The sequence below is a fragment of the Agelaius phoeniceus genome, chromosome 5 (genome assembly GCF_051311805.1).
Source record: "Agelaius phoeniceus isolate bAgePho1 chromosome 5, bAgePho1.hap1, whole genome shotgun sequence".
Lineage (NCBI taxonomy): Eukaryota > Metazoa > Chordata > Aves > Passeriformes > Icteridae > Agelaius > Agelaius phoeniceus.
In genome coordinates, this window is record NC_135269.1 from 60,922,887 (window position 1) to 60,935,309 (window position 12,423).

At 42.1% G+C, this 12,423-nt stretch overlaps 1 protein-coding gene across 5 annotated transcripts in view; it reads left to right on the forward strand.

Annotated features, from left to right (window-relative positions):
* Positions 1–5,142: 5,142 nt before the first annotated feature.
* The window catches only part of SLC26A5 (solute carrier family 26 member 5), a 38,495-nt gene continuing 31,214 nt past the window's right edge, over positions 5,143–12,423 (forward strand). For 2 of the 5 annotated variants that reach the window (XR_013182497.1, XM_054631049.2), the window contains exons 1-2: positions 5,143–5,601; positions 6,200–6,285. The gene's annotated coding sequence lies outside the window, so the exon portion shown is untranslated. Of the gene's footprint in view, positions 5,602–6,166; positions 6,286–12,423 lie in introns of all 5 variants that reach the window. The other 3 variants (XM_077179118.1, XM_054631051.2, XM_054631050.2) reach the window with 3 other exon arrangements.

The window sequence follows — 12,423 nt, forward strand, 5'->3', positions numbered from 1 at the left end:
CTACTTGAGAGAAGAGACTGCTGCCCACCTCACCACAGCCTTCTTTCAGGTAGAGAGCAATAAAGTCCTGCCTGGGCTTCCTTTTCTTCAGGCTATAAAAAATCACAGTTACCAGAGCTTGTCCTCAGCAGAGAGAAGTATCATATATACCTGCTGTGCTCTTACATCTTGCACATCTGCTTCTGGCACTATACCTGTCTGAACCAGAATGATGATCCATGTTCAGCTGAACCATGTGTTTAATTTGTAGGAAGTTTTTGACCGCAGGTACCGAGCTGTGCAGAAAAAAAAAAGAAAAAGAGGTTGTTCAGTGACCAAGTAGTCAACTCCTTGGCTTGATCAAAATTATGACAGACCTTTGGATGATCTGGAAACTTGCTGCAACAGTCCAGCCTCCTGCAAACTCACTGTACTGGAATGCTTTGTGTACTTTCAATTCCTGAAAAAAGATAATGGTTCTATTCAGAGAAGTAGCAGGAAGACAAAACATGAGGGTAATAAGAATATAACAATTTAATGTTTGGGCAAGTGATTTTAAAATATTGTAGTAAGATTTTTGCCCATTGAACAAACAAAACCACAAGATATAAACATTCCTATTTTTAAGATAACTTTATTTGCTTTAATATGTCAATAGAAGGGTGGTAGTTCAATCTAAAATGCATGTGCAGCTAATGTGCTTCCAGGAAATCAATTTATTTTAAAGATTTAGATACAATGAGGCACTTTGCCTGACTTTTCAGGCAAGACATCAGCATAGCCAGAGAAGCTGCTTTTCACAGTTGTATTTATTTCCTCTGAATAATGTATGCAATCACAACCACAGAGGGATACCACAAAGCATTTTACCCAAACTCTCCACAAACTCTGCACTGGCTTTTCTCTTCCTCACTGAAGATTCCCAAGTGGTATTATCATCTGCCCTATCCAGACTCCAGGAAGGTCTTCCTTAGATTTTCTCCAGTCCTACAACACCCCACATAGCACACACATATGGTAGACTAATGTGGGTTTTTATATTTTGCCTCCCATATGGCTGAAAGCAATGAATCATCTGACATTAAGCAGTTGTTAAAATAGCAAGGGTGGCACAAAGGATGATCAATGGCAATAAATATTCTATAAAGTGTACTTATAAGCTTATATACTGGTGTAAAACTTTTGCAGACATAACTATGAAAACTGATTTTTAGTACTTTTAGTATGCCTTATAGTCTTCCTTATTTCTGCTATCAGCTGACTAAGCCATGCTCCAGTAGAATAAGGAGAACTTAAGAGAAATGAAACAAAAGTACAGAAAAATGAAACTCTGACCCACTGGATTTCCTGAAATAAACAAAACCTGAAGCTCTCATAATTTTGCCTAAACATTTTTCTCTCAAGCTTTCCTCATCCAAAGATGATAACATTTTCTTAATGGGAGGAAATGTGCAGAGCACCAATATTTTTGAAGAACCAAATCCAGCTTTGCATGATCTTGACAATGTACAGAAAAGGGTAGTAATTAAATAACACAACAAACACCCTCAAGGACAAGACACTGTCAAAGAACAAGGTACCAGCACACAATCTGGGTAAATACCAAACTAGCCAACAAAACTATAGAAGTAGAATCAACAGCATAAAGCAGTTTTAAAAAATGACATTTTGCATTGCATCAGGGGAAGTGCTTGTGAAAAAACACAATAAATATAACTACGTCTGCCAGTGCCGGTAAAGTAGACAGCAGTTGGCAGCTGTTGAGCCCTTCACTTAATGCAGATATAAACAAGTTAGAGAGATTGCAAAGTACTGCAGCAGAAACAAGACCCTTGAACCCATGAGCTTCCAAGAAGAGAGAGTTGTTTAGTCTAAAAAGGAAAACATTTGGAAAGAGATATGACAACATCCATAAACATGGTTCTATGTTTTATTTACTTGCTAACCCTTTAGGGCAAATGTTACTGGGTAGAAATGGTGCCACAGCATCACCTCATCATTTATCTACTGCTAGTCAATGGATTGGTTATTATCAAAGCAGGAAGCCAGTGTGAGGCCCCAGATAAAACCCACTCAGATCAGCTCTGTGAGGTTTAACTAGTGACTCAACACAGGAGGAACAGGAACAAGCCAGCTGCAGAGGGAAGCCACCTCCACCCTGAGCTGGTAAGGGAGCCTTGGAATGGAACAAGGCCAGCAAAAGAGCTTGCCTGTGTTCAGCATGGCCCTAAAGAGCTGATTAGGGCTGCTAGCAACCCAGAGCAGCTGAGGCCATGCAACCACTTGCAGTGCTTCTGTGAAGGAGCAGACAAAGCATCCACCACCCATAGGTGGTGGTTCTGTTGCTGGGAAAAAAGAGCATGAGGTAGGAGCATTCAAGCATTGTACAGGTGACGTGGATTGATTGTCCAGTGTTCTCTGTTGCTGATGTTTTCTGACTGTTGCCTTTTCTTCCCCATGTTATTCCTGGTTCAGCTAAAAGGATTGAGCTGGCAGTAAGGCAGTAAGCCTAAAGACTGAGTTCCTGTGTGGCTAATTACAACAAAGCCTGATGGCAAGACTTTTAGCTGGCACGCAGCAAGGCGAGGCCAAGCAAAAATGCTGTTCCATGAATGGAAGGATACCATACTGGAGGATGATGATAATGCTAGGTTTATAAACAAGCAAATTTCTTAAACTTTTTTAAAAAAAGAAGAGAATGTGGTTGTGCTTTTGAGCTCTGCTACTCAGGGGAGGTTTGTGCAAGTTAGTGGCAAAGAAGCAATGTCAGAAGGCTCAGCTGTTTCCCTGATGGCATGCAGGCCAAAGGCAGAACTTGGGGAGGTACTGGGAAGTCACAGGTTTGACACTCTTGCATTAGGATGATTTTGCTGATACCATGAAGTTGGCTGATATCACCAGGTCCCTTTTTCCCTGCACACTGATCACGTGCATACACACAGCCCTCTGCTGATACCCTACAGCTCCAGGAGGGCTAGAAACAGCACATGCAAAGACTGTATAAACAGGTTTATACTCACACCTGGACACCCAGCTCACTCACTGATTTAAATCACACACTTCTCAGGGGAAATTTTAAATTACTTGAGTTCAGCCATTTTCAAGGAACTTCAGTGCAAAGAAAGGAAAGTGTCCCGATGTTTAGGCCTCTGCCAGAACAATTGTGGTATTATGGATAATAACAAAGCTTGACATGAGTTATGTGTCTGTATAGGATGTGGGTAGCAACTAATTAACAGCAGCAGTTTGAGAACCAAGCCTACTGGCACTGACATCAGTGGGAAAATGCCTGTTCATCAAATGTGTTTCACTTCGTATGGAAATGTCCACCTCAGCCTTACTAATTCTGGTTTGACCTGTCCTAGCACCCGTGTAAGACTCCAAATATACAGAGGGATTTTTCTGCCTTAGAAAGTTATCTCATTCTCAGAAGATACATGAGGGTAGTTAGGGTGTGGTGGGAAGTGAGCCAGTTGATGGAGCCCCTCTGACCCATTTGGAATGTTCCATATGGGAAGTGTATGCCAGTGACCCAGTGGGAAGTGTCAGAACTCTGCCCTGCCAGCCCCTCAGCTACCTCCCCTGCCCATACCCACCATCAGTGGCTGCTGGAGGAAGCTGAGAAATAATCAGCCCAACAGCTGGAGCTCCTCTCCAGGCAGCTGTGAGTGCTGGATCTGCACCCCACAGCTTTCCTTATGCTGCTGGAGAGCTGTGGTTCCTGCTGCTCCATCCCCTGGGAGCCAGCTGAGCCCCCAAAGCTCACACTGAGCCCCCAAATCTCACACTGAGCCCTCTGTCATCACACAGCTCCAGGGGTGTGGGTGCACCCTTAGCTATCATTCCACAGTTACCCTCCACAGGAGTGTTTTTACTCTCCTCAATTGTCTTTATTGTTTATTCTGTATTAACTTTCCCTCTCTTTTCTTGTCTTGGCCAAAAATCCTCTTTTCATTTTGCTGCTACTGAGTTTAGCACTTTATTAATCCCTGTCCTTGTCCCAGAGCTGAAGAACCACAGCATCTTTTAGCATTTTACACAATGCTGGAAAGAAGCAATAAAAATAATTATTAACTTTTGAGTGCAACATACTAAAATGTACACAAGAAATTAAAACCAGCTTGTATTTAAATGCAATCATTGACACAATTAGTGTAACATAATCCTCAGGATTACTGGAACATTCAAGATGCTTTATACCTGGGGGGACTTTTCTAGCAGGAAATGTGCTAATCTGTGTTCGTTTGAGGCTTTCTCTTCTTTCTCCTTGTGCAGGTCTTCCTGTGGTATGTTACTGCAATGTATGTTTTACTGGCAACAAAGCACATCAGAATTTCACTACCAGGCCACACCCTCATAAGTGAATTACACCTGCATTCTAACACAAGGCTACAGATTTCCAAGTTCAGGAAAGAATTAGCTTTTGGATAAATGACTGAATCAACAAACATGACTTACCCAAAGTATCTTCACTTACCCAGTTCTGTATAAAAATGGCATCCAACATCAGTCAAAATGAAGTCTGATGTATGTGGCATTATCCATTACTGAAATTTTCCAACTAAATGCCTTTCTGTTACAGCCTGTTTTCAGTAAACAAACCTCATATTTAAAAGGAACTTTAAAAATGCTTTGACCTTGAAATTTCTCAGTTTGACAATACTGAAATTTAAAGCACTGTATTTCAGCTTGAATTAATTTAAATTTTATTTAAGTTACTCTTACATTTTTACAAGAGCTACCATGTAAAGGAATCATTTGAAGATTTTTAAATACTGTCCTGTAGACATCAGTTTCACACATTTTTTCATGCCCCTAATGCATAAGAGGTTCCAAGTTGGAAAAAAAAACTTCTACAAACTCTGTGTACAAACCCAAATCTGGGAAGTGGGAAAACATTTTTGTCTTGGGCAAGAGAGAGCTATCATTATGACAGAAAACATGATAAACCAAGGACTCAAGAGATGAGATCTGTGAAGGCATTTCACTACTAATTCCTGCATAATCACAATGAAATTCAAACGTATGTATTCTTTGCGCCCCTGAAGAAATGAAAAACCACACCGAGATAGATATTTGGGGAAAATTTGAGCAGTTCGGCTGGTCAGACACAGGAATAGATGGCCCAGGGAGGTGGAGTCACCATCCCTGGAGGGGTTCAAGAGCCCTCAGGATCCGGCGCTGGGTGATGTGCTTTCGGGGTTACGGGGGCAGGGCTGGGTTGATGGTTGCACTGGTGATGTTAAAGGACTCGGTGATGTCGAAGGACTCTTCCAGCCCTGCTCAGCGCAGGGTTCCGGGGCTCCGTTAACCCCTCCGAGCGAGGGAGCGCGGCCGGGGCAGGGCCCCCGCAGGCCGCGCCGCTGGGAGCGCGCACGGCCCCGCGGCATCCTGGGACTCGTAGGCCGCGGCGGGGACGCGCCCGGCCGGGGCTGCGGGGGGACTACGAGTCCCAGGCGCGCCCGCGGCCGCGGGGCGGGAGGGGGCGGGAGCCGGCAGGGGCTGGTGGCCGCCCGTGCCCCTGGGCTCCTCACCTTGGAGCGAGCGGCGGCGGCCGCTGCCGGGCTGGAGGAAGGCGGAGGGCGGTGAGCGGAGCGCGGCCGGCCGGGCGGGGGTGAGCGGGTGAGCGCGGGGTCAGTGGCGGAGGGGGTCTCTCCCCTAGAGCGGATCTCCCGTGAGGCGAGCGAGCCTCGCCGCGAAGAGCGGCGGTTGGGGTCGGGCTGTCCCCACGCCTGTGGCTCCCGCTCGGTCACCTCGGGCCGGAGGGAGCCTGGGGGTATCGCTCCGTATCGTCCTCGCTCCCTTCGCCCGGCGGAGCGGCCGGAGCCCCGCGAGCGGCAGCCGCGGTCCGGGGGCAGAGCCGTGGCCGGGGCAGCGCCCAGGGGCTCCCGGGCAGCGGCGGCACCCGCGCTGCTCCGTGCTGTAAAACACGCTCAGCACCCAGGGGGAAGCCGGAGGGAGGGTGAGAGATCAGTCATTTCCTCGTGTGGCGCCTGCACCCCTCCGACTGTAAGCTGCGGCTGTCAGTTTAGGTCGGAGCGGCTCTCCCAAGAATTCTTGTAACAACAGAAACTACCTGTTCTGCGCTTGAGTACTAGCTTTAACCCAAAGACCTTCAAAACCTTTCCAAAACCCTGATTAAACTATTCCCCCCCCCCCAACCCCTTCATGCCCTTCCACTTTTCAGGCAAAGAAGAGAAATTTGCCTTTCCTATGTCAGTATTTTTCAGCTTCACGAACTGTGGGAACATTTTGAACTCCTTACAAGGGATCAGTGAAAGCAACTAGGAGAAGCCAGCCAGAAAAGTAAGTAGGCTTAAATTTGCTGTGCTCGTGCCCATGCTGCTATTGCAAAATTTCTGGTTGTCTGAAGATTGAAATATGATTGAAAGCTGGTTTTATATTAGTGTGATGCTTCGAAATTTCAGAGGACCCAAGTGGCTGTTGCAGCAGGCATTTAGGGATAGTCCAGTAGTAAGAAAAGAAAAAAAAGATTCGATTGCTGCCATTATTTCTGGTGATGAATCAGCAGAATATACATTCATAATTCTTCATATCTGTCACAGTAATACAGTTATACAGCATTGGGTTTAGTGTCAATGACTGACAACAAGGGTCTGGGCACAGAATATTTTGGCTGAAGTTTTCCCAAACGAAGACTAAAATCTGCAAGCAAACTTTTAAAATGTCTCTTACTAAAAGTGCAGTAACAGGTATTTTGGGTTAACAGGTGTCTTGATTTATATAACAGAAGTTTCATGAGTAGGATGCTACTTTACTGCTGCTGTAGAAATAGAAAAAGTAAGGTTATTTGCTGTTTCAGAACAAGCGCATGCAGGTGGCTTCCACTGATCTGTGGGGATCACCTCTTGCCTTCCTCAAGGGACAGTTATCACACTTTGAAACACTTGGTTTCTGACAGTCCTAAGCCTTCCTAAGACACGACAGATGTTTCAGTTCTGCATTTAGCAGTATTTCCAGACTGAAATGTTTTGTTAATAGTCTTGCACTGTATTGTGAAACATCTCTGAAATGTAGTGTGGGAAAGGTATAGGAAGAGAATGGAGTTTCACACATGCAGAGCTGCTGTTGGTAGCTGATAAAGCATATTAATTTGCAATAGCATTTACTCCCTTGTAATCTTGAGGGTATTTAACTCATCAGTCTCATTCTAAAAGCTTCATTGCATTTAGAGGTATATTTATGGGGGGAGTTGGGGAAATATTGAGTTATATTCAGAACCAGATTTCAGTGAAGCAAAGCTCTAGGTCCAGTAAGAAACAAGCCTGCTGCTGCTTGGGTTCTAAACGAAACTAAACTTTATTTCCTCTCAGTATTGTGTCCAGAGCTGATATGCTTTTATTGCTCATACTGTATAAACTCTGTGTGCAGGGTAACAGTTTGCCTAAAGGCTGATATAATTTTAAAAAGTACAGATAATTGAGCAATCTAGGTGAAAGGCCTAGGAAATTGTCATATTTTTAGCCTCTGGCATAAACTCAGCTTATTTTCTAAGCTGAATACTTACTAAAATGCTCTGTTGGATTCAGCCATCAGATCTTACAACTTGGAGCACTGAACAGCCTTTGCATCTTGCCTTTTGTTTGGAATTTCTAGTCCATTACTGTGGTTCAAATCATATCTTCAGCACACAGTTTTTCATGCTTATAATAATCTGTCCCCAAAAATTCAATGTTTTTAGAACTTAAATATTCCAAAACCACATGGAAAGATGTTATTATTATATTAGTGTGATGCTAAAATAATGGAAAACAGGCACAGATTTAGCACATGGCTGTCACACTGTTGCTCTTTTGCTAATAACTTAAGAAAGAAGAGCTGAATGTATGTTTATCTGCTTTGACTGTTATAGTAGAGACAGACCAGTATTATCTCGAACTACCACTAATTTGAATTGCAGCTGTAGCCTCTGTAAATGTAACCAAGACTTTTGTGTATCCACTGAGCTGCCTAGAAAAGCACAGTCCTTTGAGCTCCTCTGCCTCTCCTGGTCTCTGCCCAGTGAACTGCTCACTGCTGTTTTTTCTTCTATTTTATTGCTGATGCATTTTTCTGTAAGATCTGGTTTTCTAAAGCTTTCTTTTCTGGTGTTTTTTTTCTATTGGATTGTTTCATAGCCTGTAACTTTTAGCCCAAGAAAACCATGCTGAATCTAAAATTCTCAAGCTCTAATTAGCCTATTGATTTCCCAGTTATTTTTAATGAATTAAACACCATCATTATTCACATGTTTCTTTCCCTGGAACTGTTAGTCAGCAGAATGTTGTCTTGCTAGACAGTATTTCTTGATAGTCTTTCTTGATAATAATTCTTCACATGGCTACAAGACCTGCCATTGCTGTTATTTTATAACCAGTTACCTATCTAAAGCTTTTTGCTCTTTAGAAGTACAAACAGCAGCAAAGTGCAGATCTTGTTGTTATTCACCATGTGCCCAGGTAATGGGAAATCTATACACAAACAGGCAATGTCAAGTATTTCCATGGCTTTGAAGATATGGCTGTAAATTTGTGCAGGCAGTTCTGCAAATTAGTTGCATTAATAGGATTTAGATTTTTATTTATGATTATAAGAGTACATATATGACCCACTGGCCTATGCAGGAACTTGGACTACTCTTCTCAAAATGTTGCATTAACTATTTATTTTATTTTGTGCAGTAGCAAGCTGGGAAAACCTTCCATGTGACAAACAATAGTGTGATTGCCTTCCTGGGAGGTCTTTTACAGTCTGTATATTTATTGCTTGGGTAGAATCTTTTTTTCTCCAGCCTTCTTTGAAAACTTACTGGTTTTGCACAGGCAGGGGATCAAGTTTTACTGCTCTGCTTTGACTGTTGCTTAGCATTTTGCACACCCAATTCTGTTTGTGTTCTTATATTGTTGTGGTTATTGGGGAGGGTGTGTGTTAGCTAATTAATAGATTTTAATCTGTTAATTGAAAATCTGAGATTCTGACACATAGGCTGGACTAGATCAAATTGCTCCTTTTAATTTATTTTATGGAAATTAGGTTCTGAAGCAAGGCTGAGATTTCAGAACTCCTCAGAAAACCTCTCATCCCATGCTGGGTGGGGCTTTTTGAGCAACCTGGTCTATGGAAGATGTCCCTACCCATTGCAGGGGTTTGGAACTAGGTGGTCTTGAAGGCCCCTTCCACCATTCTGTGATCCTAAGGCACAGACAGAATTTTCCAATCTAAATCAAAGATTGCTGAGTCTGTTGTTTGAAACATCCTTGTTGAAGTTCAGTCTAGCAGGGACAGATCAATTAAGCTCAGTTAAGGATTGAACTGATTAAGGATTACAAAATTTCTACCTGGTTTTCATGAAATAGAATTTAAAAAGCTATACCCCATGCAGGACAAAACTTGGATTGCTGCTCAGAGGTGCCCACAGGGAACTGCCTGTTCCTGTTCTCAAAGAGCTCTGCTAACCTCAGGCAAATCTGAAGAGTCACATAAGGAACAAAACTACAGATCTATCACAGATACATACAGGCAACTGTAATGTCTTCTCTAAATACAGAAGTTTTGCTGCTGCTACCTTAACTTTATAGCATAACATGGTTCAAGTCCTTTCCCAGAGAAATCTATACCTGAATTCATTTACCACTTCAGCATCTAATCCTGCATATCCTGCTTTACCAGGATCCTGCCCCAGCTTCAGAGTTTTGACATAACATTGTTTTCTAAGCCCTTGCAATTTCTTTCAGGTTTACTGTTTCATTATCTACTGTCTTTAGTTGATTGCATTTTTCTTTTTGAAATTTTGCACTGTACTTGTTTGCTTGTTTTCAGTTCCGTATTATATGATTCCAGTTTTATTTCTTTGCCAGTTTCATGCTTAAAATCAATATATATGATCTCTTTTTGGTGCTTCATTTAAGTCCATATAGCTGAACGGGTGACCTGAGTCTAACTAGCTGCAGTTGTAGTGAGTCTGATTTTTTTTCCCTGTTTTCAGGTGACATTTGTTTCTTTTGCGTATGTGTTCCTGAGAAGGAAGGAAAGGTTCTTGCAAGAAGAAATCATTAGAAAATTACTCAGTGAACCTTTCTTCATTTCATTTGATGATCCTCAGCCCAGATACCCTTCTTGCTCTTTGAGTTCCTTCATCAAGACACCCTGTTCTAGTGTAGCTGTTGCAGGGATCTGTCCATGCAGGGTTGTTCTGCCACATACACTTAGAGGGTCATTTGGAGACAAGTTCAGCTCCATGAGGGCTGATCTTTTTGTTTGTGCAGTTAAGAACAGACATGGAGCTGTCTCACATTAAAATTTCATTTGCCACAGAAGAAATATATGTATATATATATATATATATATATATATATATATATATATATATATATATATATATATATGTACTAGTACTTTGAGAAATTTCTCTACATGTTCTTTGCTTACAGTGCATTTTAAAATATTTCAAGCAAAAGCAGTGTTGGCCTGTGTTTGCTGTGCACTCATGGCCTTTAGGAGTAATCTTGGCATCAAAATATTGAGGAAGGTTATTCCCACTGTCTGGCATTCACCTTCAGATCATGAAGCAACACTCAAGTACATAAGAGACAGGAGAATGCTATTGTTTAGATAACATCTTAACCAAGCAACAATTGCATAAATGGGGACAGGATCTATCATATGTCATGTTCTACTTACTGCTAATGTGGTATTCAGTTTCATGCCTAGTGCAGAAAAAAACCACAGAAAATGTGTGTTATGAAGTAGCTTCCAAGAATGAAATGTTTGCAGATCCTAACATGGATAGGGAAGTTCTCAGAACTATCTGGAGAAGAGTTGCAGCTTTGAGAAATAGTTAGTCATGCTGCTTTCCCAAGGAGTGGCTGCCCTGTGCTGAAGTTCTGTGTTGCCTTTCAGAAGCATCAGTTCTTCAGGAATTTCTTCAAGCATGGCAGTGGCTGTAGCCTGTTTTACAGAGGAGCAGATCCTTTCAGAACATGTTAGAAAGACTGCCTTGTAGAGGATCCTTGGAGACTTTTCAAAACCTCATGTTACTCAACTAATGGTAGTTACTTTATGCCATGTTTTCAGCAGTGCAACTGGAATATAAATTTTAATCCCATTCTAAACCCTCTCTTTCTTCCCTCTCTGCACCCTAGTCATTTCTTCCTCTGACCATGCTGTTTTATTATCCTTCAGTTTCTCTGACTTGAGAGGTTTGCACTGTAAACATGATGACTGAAATGATTTTGTTATAAATAACAGCCTTCTATTTTTCATTGTTTATTTTTAACTTGATGCAGCACTTGAGAGGGTAGTGATCTGTGTAAAGAGTTGATGAAGCAGATAGGGGAGAATTCTTCTGGTGGCTTTTCTGTAGAAGGAACTGTAGCACAGAATGAAGTAATTTCTTTCTGCACAGACACTTGTTTACTGTCTGCATGTTCCACTTTGCCTGAAAAAAATGAACCAGTTGGAGGTCATTGGTGCACTGAGATCACAAGAAGTAAAGAAGCTATTCTGGCTTAGCTTGGTGTGTATTCATGATCTTGATTTATGTTATCTCCTCTGACCAGCTGGAGGTTTATGAAGAAAACTGCTCCACCAAAGTTTTTGGCAGTGGATTTTCTCTGGAGATGAAGCTGGCTAATGATTACCTGTCTCTGAAGTGGTGGATGTCCTTATCAGTTGGCTTAACAAAGCATAATAAAGGGGTCATCAGCCATGCTACCATTCTGATTAACTTACTGATTCCACTGTCACTAGCACCTGCTTTTGGCAAAGGGAAGGAGGATGGCAGATGAGGATCCAAGGTCACTGAAGGTGCAAAAAGCAGAAATAAGAACGATCCTATTGCTGTGGGTTCTCATGGTCATCAATGTGTTTACATTGGAAACAGAAGCCATCTCTTATCTATGTCTCAGGGGGAAGGAGACCAGTGTTCTGCTGCTCAAAGTGCTCCAGCTGTTTGTCTTATGTGAAATGGATTATACAGCTCAATCGTTATAACAGGTCCTAAAACATTCTGTTGATGAAAACAAATACAAGATTGCTTGTTGATAAGAGATAGGCCTAAGACACTAATGAATTCATTATTCCATGCAGTAAACTTTGGGGCCTGAAGTATTTTTTGGCAGGGAGCATGAAATATAAATTACCTCTTACCAGCTACATAATCATCTTATTTTAAAATAGATATATATCTTATTTGTTACCACTTTGAGAGAAGGATCTTTATGCTCAATGTTATTATTATGCTGTTAACAGTGGCTAAGATAGAATCATTAGAGGAAAATGTATCATACTGGATTTAACAGCCTGAGGAAGATGGGGCTGCTGCTGCTGCTGCTCCATAACCCCAGATCCAGCCAGTAGCAAGGCTGAAGATGTGTTTCCCATAAGCACACACATACACAATGTACTTACATCTGTACATGGCAAGTCATGCATATCAGAGAGGCA